The sequence below is a fragment of the Tasmannia lanceolata genome, unplaced genomic scaffold (assembly GCF_043159265.1).
Source record: "Tasmannia lanceolata isolate RefF3 unplaced genomic scaffold, GAP_Taslan_0.1 ptg000018l, whole genome shotgun sequence".
Classification (NCBI taxonomy): Eukaryota; Viridiplantae; Streptophyta; class Magnoliopsida; order Canellales; family Winteraceae; genus Tasmannia; species Tasmannia lanceolata.
Genome location: NW_027518695.1, coordinates 60733037 through 60744411, shown reverse-complemented (window position 1 = coordinate 60744411; position 11375 = coordinate 60733037). Strand labels below are relative to the sequence as shown.

Genomic DNA, 11375 nt, shown 5'->3' with positions numbered 1-11375 from the left:
TACATTTGGTTTGTAGACATCGAAGTTCATCAATATAGCAGCAGTATTGTATCTTTTAGCAGCGGTCAGGACCGCTACTAAAAGTGATATTTAAAAAATATATATATATATAATTCTAGAAATCCCCAAAATAAGGGTATAATACAGAATCTGGCTTAAGTGTACAATACATAACCTGCTTTAGACTATAGTACCTTTACACAGATAAACATTACATTCACAAAATTAAACAAAAACTAAAACATATCCATCCAAAAATGTTACTGATTAGATTGAAAAACCTTGATGTATTAGCTTTTCTGAAACCCCAATGTTAAACTGATTAGATTGAACTCTTTGATTTTCTCTTTGATGTGTGATCAAGCCCATGCCATCAACTTCTAAAAACAGCCCGGCCTTGGAGATCAAAGGTGACCTTAACTTTTCATCAATGGTAGATGGAGATAAAGCTAAAACTTGTTGGTCGAACGCTTTCCGATATTACAGCAACACCCAAAACCTCAAAGGAAATTCCTTTAGCACTGTTGAATACCAAATCCATCAAAATGAATAGACAATAAGAAATAAGCATATAAAAGTACTTCCTAAATTCCCACTTTCTAGAAATGGTCAGGAAACTTACCAAAAAAATGTTGTGGAACTCCTCTAGTAGAGTTATAACAATGGCTTGAGCGTGGTTAGCTACTGCCGCAGCTTGCAAAAGTTGAACAGAACCATCCCCTTCTCTGATTTGTGAGGAGCCACAATTTGCATCATCTTAAGTATCCTGAACTCAGAAGAATGGGAAACATAAGTCAAAAGGCAATTAGATGAAATGGAAGGGGAAGAGAGAACATGATCACTAATGAGAGAACGCAACTTTGATCAGACACAGTATCCTACAACATAATATAACCGTATCATACAGTTAATATCTTTGTTTTCACTTGAGAAATGAAAATTTTATTTACAAAGAAAAAAGACAACATAATTTCAGGAGGAGGACAGACTGCATGATAAATAACTTGTTTGCATCACACAAAACATGATTGAATGACAATTCCACACCTCTGGCCAAATCCAATACTTCATCAGTGACAAGCTACTATCGACCCACATGGCCTCCTCAAAACCCATCAACAATGTAAGCTAATCTCTTCAAAACCATTATTTCATCAACAATATTAGATTTTTGGCTAGATTTTCATCGAAACTCCATAATTCTTCCAAAAGTACAGGAGTCTCACCTTCATTTGAGTCTTTGATCTGGTCCAAAATATTTCAACCCAAATTTGCTGGATTGAAGTACCTTGTTTCATTCCAAAAGGACAGGACAATCGAGCTGAATGTAACAACAATGGAGGTTCATTCATAATCCAAAAGAACACAATAAGTAAAGGTTCTCCAAATATGCATGTCCTGAGCATAGGACTTGTTTGACTTGGTTACAAAACTACCAGACAACATTTCCTCACCCATAAACAAGCCATGGAAGAGTGACAAACAAAAACAACACCTCTTAACACTCCTTTAGGAGGCCAGTCAAAAGAGAGAAAAAAACACTCCTTTAGCAGTCTAACAGCACCCATATATCCATATCCATCAAAACAGTTTAGGAGAAACTTTAGGAACCTTCCACACCAAAGATACATCCTCAAGCTTAAAAAATACAGGAAACCAAACAAAAAGGGTCATTAAAGTAGCTATAAAGGAGAACTCACAGCCCTCAAGGTCCTCAATCAAATGAGATGAAAACACTTCCATGATGACAGACGCCATCCAAGTACACTAAACAAAGTATGCGACCATGAGACACACATACCATGTGATAAGTAATGGCTCATCCAAATTGTTCTGGACATTCACAACCACATTCCAGTTTGTGGCCACATTGACAATGGGTCCAGGAAATTGCTTATTAATTCCAATCACCTGCAATTATGAATAATGTTAATCAATATTATATACTACGGCAAAAAGTTCACCTGAAAATGAATATTGCTAGGAATGGAGAGAAAAGGGATATATTGGTGGTTGAATCAGTTAGGGAGGCTTCAATACTGCTATCCATCACAAAAAGATGAAAGAAGTTAAAAGAAAAAAGAAAAGAAGAAGAAAAGAAACGTTTCAGGTTCACTTGTTCGACCAAGCCAAGTCTAGGAAAACCTTAGCCGGGTCGACTTGCTTAGGCATCAACAAGTCATGAATTGACCCATGGGCTTTTAGAATACTTGTAGGTTCAAGTACAGGGCTTACCATTTTACATATCTCGTCTCTTGATACTTGTTTTTTTTTTTTTTATTGGTATGTCTTGATACTTGTTGATAAGTGATGGATGACTTGTATGACTTCACAAGAATGTCAATTGCTTCAGTAGCCGTTTTGGTCCCTACCCCGTCAATTGCTTCAGTAGCCGTTTTGGTCCCTATCCCTTGCTCAATGTCCTAATAAAAAAACAAGGATTTGAATAGGATTTCTTTAAGAGATGATAATAGCTACTAAAACATGAGTTTTTATATGATGAAGAGCCGTATAAAGCAGTATTGGAGATCCCATCCTTCATATTTGATCCAACAGCAGCTCACTTTTTGCCTCAAAAAGTGAGCTGCTGTTGGATCAAAATATCAAGGATGGGATCTCCAACGTACTCCAATACTGCTTTATACGGCTCTTCATCATATAAAAACTCAATCCTAAAACATAAATATGTGAAAGAAAAAAGCCTCCTAACCTGATCGAAGTCTTTATTGATTGTTCTAAGGTAGTGATCAAAAGGGCTCCTCAGTAATGGACATGGGAAGCCATTCAATGCAAAAAACTACAGCAAATCAAATCCAAAGCATCTTTAATTAGTTCATTTACGCTCATTTGCTGTCAAAGCAGGGCCAAAATAAATTGCTGCTCATTTAATTATGGACTAAGGCTCCGTTTCTTTTTGCGTAAAATGGACGTAAAACAAAATTTACACCCATTTTTTGTTGAAGTATAAATGAATAAATAATGCCAACTCTAACAAATTAAGCTTTCTAAGTAATTGGTTGTTTCATGTGGTATCAGAGCTAGGTTCAAAACCCAACAACTCCTTGATATTAAAATCCAACAGTCGAGCCAAAGGAAGAGGGGTCACATGTGAGGGGGGAGTGTTGATGTATAAATGATTAAATAAAACCAACTCTACAGCTTAAGCTTTTGGAGTATAGGTCACATTTTCTACTTAAAAAATATGTATAAAATTAGTTTACTCCCATTTTACGTCGAAAGAGCTTTGATTAACTAATTAGAACAAATATAGGGGTATCAATGATATATATATAACAACTCTAATGATTGATTTATGTATCAATTACCTCGTTGGCCGTTGAAGCAGGGCCGAAATAAACTGTTCGACCGGAAGAGAGATGGCAAAGATTATGGAAGAGCTCAAACACCTCACTACAAGACTGATGGATGGATGCAAATGCTCAGCCTCCTCTATGCAAATGCTCAGCCTCCTCTTTTGTCCCCCACTAAGTCCTTTTGAGTCCCACCCTCCTATTCTAGTATTCGCCCCATCTTGCAACCCCATCTCGTTTATTGTCATCTCTGCTCTCTCCTTCTTCTCAGATTTCGACATTGAGTTCGGAAGCTTGAGCTGGGCGGAGTAGTATACAGCTTCTTTAACAGTTAGCGTCGTCATTAGAGCATCATCTTGAGTAACATAGCCCTGAATTAATGAAAAAAAACCCCTTGGTTAAAACTTGCAAAAGATAGTTAGTGAAAACATGATATAGAAGGATTAAGGATTATAAGTTGAATCGTTGTGTCAGCCACTCCGACTAAAACTCCACCAACGTATTAAAAAAAAGAGTCAACTCAGATGATTCAATGATTGATGTGGTCAGCTTTTCATTAGCTCCGGCGAGCTAATGAACTGACTTGGAATGGAAAAACTCGGACTCAGACGAGAACTTGGCGAAGTAAAATTCGAGCCAACTTGGGTGGGTCAATAATTAACTATGAGAATTTTTAAATTAGTTGTATCAATCATCCATGGCCTACTTGGAAAAAGTCTCATGATGTGTTGAATGATATTACTATACATGTATTTATACGTCTCTGGTAATCTATATCAAACATTGAATGATGTACTAACCGAGGTTCCAAATGCCAGTGTCTGCTTTCGAACCGTCACCCATAAGTCCTCCCATGTAAAGAAAACGCCACACTCGTTCGAACCAGGCCCACTCGTGCCCCACTTAATGTGCCCCTTCTCTTCATGGCTTGGCATACTCACACATTCTACCTCTATTGAGCTCCTCATTTCGATATTGCCGTGTGATGGTGCTTATGATGGCGTGTTACAGATGGAGCTAATAGAAGGAGAAGCCATGCTAACTTGAGTAAAAACTAGCAAGCAACTTGTATGTGTGTGTGTGTGTGTGTGTGTGAGAGAGAGAGAGAGAGAGAGAGAGAGAGAGAGCGAGAGAGAGAGAGAGAAAGAGAGAGAGAGAGAGAGGATGACTTGAAGGACAAAATATGGTAGAATTTAAAGACATTTGAAATGGCTTTGCTACCAAAATATCATGAACTGTGTAACACGTTTTCGGTCATAATTAAGCCATAAAGGTGGGAAATACATGTATGATGTTGTGTGGCCGCATAGACAACCAGGGAAAAGAAGGGGGAAAATAGATACTACAAAACAGATATATTTGAGAGAAATTGAAAGGCAATAAAATAAAGGCGCAACCCATTTCCAAGGGAAAAAAACCAGAATCTAATTCATCTACCTTATATCCAAGTTCAGCAGTCATTATGAAGCATAAAGATCAGAGTAGTAGCTTCCTGTTTTTGACGGACCATCGATGATTATTCTCCCTGACAGCTTTGGGGACGTCTCTAATATCGGCTGAACATCGGTGATAACTCGTTGATGCATTCATCAAACACCCGGTGTGCATAAAATAAAATCATATTCATATACATAAAAAATGAGTAGTAGAAAAAGAAAATTGACGAAAGAAATGGTTGAAAACCATTAGACGTAAAAAGGTAAACCCCCAAGAAATTCACAGATGCACAGAAATGATAACGGGTAAAAAGATCTATGACAAAGATGCCCAGACACATGCACATCTATAAATAAACATAGAAGGAAGCATTGTTTTTTTTTTCTCTATAGAAATAGCACAGTTAAGTTTAAAGACGATTTTCTTTAAGGCATTTCATCGAGCAAATTGTGTGCACATGAACCATGTATATGAAGTAGGAGAAAGCCTCCACAAAACAAAGAACCCAAACCCTAGAAAAAAAACCCTAGAAAATAATGAAAATCTTACCCAATTTCATCATTGCCATAACAGAGCATGGAATACAGAGGAATATCTGCAGAGCATGGAATACAGAGGAATATCTGTGAGAAAGAAAGAAAGTAAGAGAAAATAATAAGAAAAAAGAAGAAGAATGGTTTTACCCTATTTTTTGGACGATTGAAACACGGAGAAATCGATGGAGAGATGGAGAAATGGCTGTAGAGAAGGAGAAATCGCTGGAGAGATGGAGATATCGCTGGAGAGATGGAGAAATCGTCGAAGGATGGTGGAGAAATCGAAGGAGTGGAGGGGAAAGAGGGTTTCGCACGGCTGGAGGGTTAGGGCACGATTTTTTTCTTTCGTGGAACAAAACATTTGTTTCGGCTTTTAACGCGTAGTCTATGGGATATCAACGATATACAGCAGCGGTTTATTGAAGACCACATGCAAATGTTGACTTATAGGAGCGGTTTTCAAGACCGCTGGTAAGGGACCGCTGCTATAAAACGTATTTGTTGTAGTGCTAGTTGCACCCGTGCGATGCACGGGGCGAGGAAAAAAAATGCTTTAAAACTGTTTTAAAGCACCCTTAGAATATATATATATATATATATATATATATATATATATATATATATATATGAGAAAACTGTTTGTGCGCTTAAGCGCATGAAAATATGGTGCGCTGAAGGTTTCGTTTCAAGTGGTCCCACTAGCTAACGCGAAGAAAAACCCAAATGGCAGATTTCAAATAGAAAATGCCAAATGGCAGATTTCAAACCTTGAAGAAACCCAAATGGCAGATTTCAAACCCTCGTTTTTTAAAAAAGCTTGAAGAACCCCAAACAGTTGCAGATTCCCTCGTTTTTTAAAAAGGTTGAAGAAGAGACCAAAAGTTGCAGATGCACTCGTTTTTATAAGCTTGAAGAAAAACCCCTAATGCTCCGATGAATCGAAGAGGAAGCACATTTCGATGAATAGGAGAGATTCCAAACAATGAAGCGGCAAAGCAAGAGGAACGTTTCTGCCAAACCCAAATCGCAGATGCGCTCGTTTTGTAAAAAGCTTGAAGAAAAACCCAAATCAATTTGAGAAACCCAAATCGCAGACTCTCTCTCTCGTTTCATGCGCTTGTTTTGTAAGAAACCCAAATCAATTTGAAAAACCCAAATCGCAGAGCACAAAAACCCTCTTCTTCGCAGACCCCAAATCGCAGAGAACAAAAACCCTCTTCTTCGCAGACTCTCGTCTTCATGCGCACCATTGTTTTAAAAAATACCCAAATCGCAGAATCTCACTCTCCTCTTCATGCGCACCATTCTTTTCTAAAAAGCCCAAATCGCAGAGAAGAAAAACCCTCTTCTTCGCAGAGAAGAAAAACCCAAATCGAGGTGAGTTTGCCTTTTCAAAATTTATTCTGTAGCAATCACAGCGAAATCGGACTTTCTTCTCTGCGTTGGGCTGAAGCAAACCATCGAGGTATTTGGGTTTTTAACAAATCGATCGATTTGGGTTTTTTACGGAGCATCAAATCACCTCTCTTCTCTTCTCCCCCACGGCTACAGAGCATCGATCGAGGTGAGTTTTCCACAGAAATCTCTCCTTCGAGCTGAGTTTATTTTTTATTTTTTATTCTCTACCAATCACAGGAAGAAGAAAAACCCAAGTTTCGTTTTGAAAAAACTAGGGCTTTGCTGAGTTCTGAAGCTTAAATTTTTTTTACGGTTTCTCTACCCTTCTTGGTTGGATTTTTTTTTCAACATTTTCGTTTTTTCTGAACCTTAAAAAACTAGGGGTTTGCTGATTTCTTTGTAGGGGAAAAAAATAGGGGTTTTGTGTGTTTGAAAAATATGAGGTTTCTGTTTTGTATGGGAAAATCAGAGGTTTACTGTGATTGTTGATGGTGTTTTTCTGTGTGAAAAAAATAGGGGTTTACTGATTTCTGTGTAGGGGAAAATCCGATTGGTTCTAATAGGTTATTGATATCAGCTTCAATGCAAGAGCAATAGGAGAGGTGGATTTGAATAAGTGTGAGCCTTGGGATTTGCCATGTAAGCCTTCCATAGCTTATTTTTCTCTCTATTAAAATTTATTTGCCCATGTATTGGTTACTGTTTAATTGAATTCTAGTCCTAATTAGTGTTTTTTTTTCTTTTCAGATCATTTTCTTATGTTCTGTTTTCTATGGTTATGAAGGGAGAGCAAAAATGGGAGAAAAAGAAGTGGTATTTTTTCTGTGTAAGAGATAGGAAATACCCAACTGGTTTGAGAACAAATAGGGCTACTGAGGCTGGCTATTGGAAAGCAACAGGAAAAGATAAGGAGATCTACAGAGGAAAGACATTGGTTGGGATGAAGAAAACACTTGTTTTTTACAAAGGGAGGGCTCCTAAAGGGGAAAAAACCAATTGGGTTATGCATGAGTATAGATTAGAGCGGAAATTTTCTTCATACAATCTTCCCAAGACAATGTTACTCATCTCAGTACACGAATTGCTGGAACACTGTAAGTGACCTTCCATATTTGTTGAATTTTTCCATTTAATATATTTCCATGTCCTTTCTTTACTTCGGCATTAGATCATGCTTATTTACCAGAGAAATGTCAATTCAATTTGAATTCTTACTAAGATATATTCCATAGCCAAAGAATATCATTGATAGTAGTTTATTCACAAATGAGAAATTGAACTCGGCCCAAACTCTAAGCTCCCAGATCAATAATTGACCAGTAGAATGAGCTGAACCATTACTAGAATACCTAATCATCATGGTAATGATAGATTGTGCTGGCTTTAGACCAAGTTGCTTTTGCTTGAAGGTGCGAACGAGAATTCTGACTCTTGGACTTGGAGGAGGATTCTCATTAGAGAATAGCTGCTTTTTTTTCTTAATGGTGTAGATATTAGCCTCCTTCTAGGTGAACCTTCATAAAATAAAATATTTTTAAGCTCCTCTTCATCTAAATCATTCTCAAATTCTGCATTAAACGACCGTGTTTAATCATTATCATTCATGTCCCATTGTTCTACATTCATGGAATGATGTCTATCTCAATAGATTTAATTTATATTAATCCATTTTCCTCTATTTGTTCTCCCTCGACCAATCTTCTCATGATCCTCATTAGAATTGTTTCGAATAGATGGAAGAGCACAATGAGATTGCTTTTTTTCTTCAGCCAGTTTGTTTTGATCATCCAGCATTTGATTTTGAGTATCTTCAGCGGAAACATTTTCAATTTCTTCCACAACTTGAAAGCTATCCCAAGAAGAAGTACTCTTATATTCTTTGAGAGCTTTAGAACTTGTTCTATCTTGATTTTCTTAATCACTCTAGACTTTCATGACTGGAAGATTCTGTTTTGGGTTTGTGGCTATCTTTTGAGTCTGGTAGTTATTATTGCAATGGGCCTTCTTTGCCCTCCACTTAAGCTGCTCAGAAAAGGCCCAAAGTCAATTCCATGGCTGAATGCTTTGCAAAGGTTTTAGGATGATGGCTTTCAGTCATGTTTAATAGGTGTAGTAACTATTCTTATATTCTTCGAGAGCTTTAGAACTAGCTCTATCTTGATTTTCTTAATCACTCTAGACTTTCATGACTGGAAGATTCTGTTTTGGGTTTGTGATAATCTTTTGAGTCTAGTAGTTATTCTTGCAATGGGGCCTTCTTTGCCCTCCACTTAAGCTGCGCAGAAAAGGCCCAAAGTCAATTCCATGGCTGAATGCTTTGCAAAGGTTTTAGGATGATGGCTTTCAGTCATGTTTAATAGGTGTAATAACTATTCTTTTGGAAACCCAACTCCACCTGTTACTTCAACACAAGTTCTAGCAAATGTGAGTTGAGTTTCTTCAGATGTTTGTGCAGATATCTGAATACAATGGCTTCCCAATGACATTAGCTATCTTTCTAATTGATTTTTTTAGGCAAAAATACCCAAAACTTTAGAACGATGCATTTCTAGAGTGATGTTTGGTGTTTAATTTCTCAACACCACGGGTCTACCACCAAAGAACAGCATACAAGTTTCAAGAACACTAAACCAGTCTTTGCTCAAATCGAATTTGAAAAGAGAGACCATATTTGATTCCAAAAATATAAAAATTACCCTTCAGCTATCATATTTTTTTCTTCTAATAATAGCTTACTGAGAAGCAACAAGGATGTTTCCCGAGACAATAGTCCATATCGTGTGTTGCTCCACTTGATTGAATTGTCCAATCTCGTCATTAGCAAATAAAACCATGCTATAGTGTGACATACATTAAGATTGCTTGTTTAGTATATTCAATTCCAACTTGACTGTTATGTGCAGCGGTTATCTTGCACCAGAGTATGCATTGCGTGGTCAATTGACCACGAAGGCTGATATATACAGCTTTGGGGTCCTTTTACTTGAAATAGTTAGTGGCAGAAGTAGTGGAAGGTCAAGCTGGTCAGGGTTGCAGAAAGATCTCTTGGAATGGGTCAGTTTTCCTTGCATTTTAACATATTTTGTAGCACTTGAAATCTATGGTGGCTTCTTTGCAATAATATGATGATCTTGATCTGCTTCTTTCATTATGCTGGACTTCTATTTTTTCTTCTGGGATTAGAATTAGTTTTATCTCTAGCATTTGAATTTTGAAACACATTCAGGCTAGATCGTAAAATTTTGGAGGAAACAAAACAATGCTGATATTTCTATCAGTGAAAAAGGCCAATATAACATTTTGGCTGAATTTTGTTGGAAATGTGGCCTTGGTCAACCATGGGTTAGTTCCCTATGATCACCGTGCAAATGACTATATATGGTCACATGATCCAAACTGTATGTGCCCCACAGACATGTATTATGGTGCATCCACAGTGAGGTCCACCATTGGGACACTCATCTGCCCATAATCGACATGTATGCGGTGGTGATAGGTGACTGACCTACATGCTTTAGTCATAAGTGACCCAAGGCTACCTCTTTATGAGTGTTAAAAGGTCATGTGCTTAGCTTTTGATGCATAACAACTCAATTAAAGAAAAGGTGTCCTGCTTAACTTTTTTTTAGTTTACATTGTTTTCTAGGAATCTTCCAGTGTCTTGCCCATGGTTCTCATTTCTTCATTTCAAGGGGATGAGTTGACCTCTGAAATCTGAAAACCATCTGATTTCCATTCTTTAAACAGTTTTTGCCGCAACTGTATTTAGATGAAAATTTCATAAAACTTGTGTCTCCAAGTGGTGAGAAGTGGTTAAAAATCAGGAAACAAAAAACTCTACTCAAAATAGGATTGACTTTTTCCTGATTTTTAGCTATTTCTCACTCTCATCTCAATCCTGCTCTCTCAAATCTCTCTTCTCCTACTCACCCTACTCCTCTCAACACTTGGAGACACTAATTTATCATGAAAACAAATCCAGGCTGGCAGACTTGGCCTAAGTTTTTAATGTCATTCGAACAAACTTTTGGGAGTTATGCTACTTCTAGGGAATCAAAATATTGAATTTGAGGCCAAAAATCACAGTGCTCCTCTCTCAAAGTATTCTGATGCTTGCATTGGTGTAATACCTTTCCTTTTTTAACTTTGAAGGTTGGATTTACAGGCGTGGCAGCTCTACGAAGAAGGGAGACTGTTAGAACTGGTGGACCCAGAGCTAGAACAATACCCAGAAGAAGAAGCCCTTAGATATTTGAAAGTAGCCCTTTTCTGCACTCAGGGTTCAGCCCAACGACGGCCTTCGATGTCCCAGGCTATAGCTATGCTCTCAAAGCAGTCTCGCCTCAATGAGAAGGTACTGACCCCACCAGGGGTCATTCATGACTTGGTGAGAACTGGAGAAGGCATGAAAACCACAAGCTCCAGCAATTCGCCAGCACTACCCCTTTAATCGGATCGGAACTTGCTAACTATGGACCCCACTGGTCCATTTTGATATGGGCCAGCTAGTTTCTCTGAGATGATCCTCTGCTGGAATTGCATATAGTTTGGAATCACCTGTGGATACCCAACAGAATTCAATAAAACCGCTAACTAAGTGTTCTTCGCATTTTGAGAAATTATACAGTCGTTTAATACTGATTGGAGAGGAAATTGAGATATGGGTATGGTTTAAAGCTGTAAAACAAGGATC

At 37.8% G+C, this 11375-nt stretch overlaps 1 long non-coding RNA gene and 1 pseudogene across 1 annotated transcript; one reads left to right on the top strand and one right to left on the bottom strand.

The window, feature by feature from the left end:
* Positions 1–312: 312 nt before the first annotated feature.
* LOC143849900 (uncharacterized) lies at positions 313–1105 on the bottom strand. The gene is made up of 3 exons (XR_013235900.1): positions 1048–1105; positions 623–766; positions 313–521 (listed from the first exon to the last, which is right to left on the bottom strand). It is a non-coding gene; the product is annotated as an uncharacterized LOC143849900 (long non-coding RNA).
* Positions 1106–9577: 8472 nt separating this feature from the next.
* Positions 9578–11132, top strand: LOC143850571 (cold-responsive protein kinase 1 pseudogene; annotated as a pseudogene).
* Positions 11133–11375: the final 243 nt, after the last annotated feature.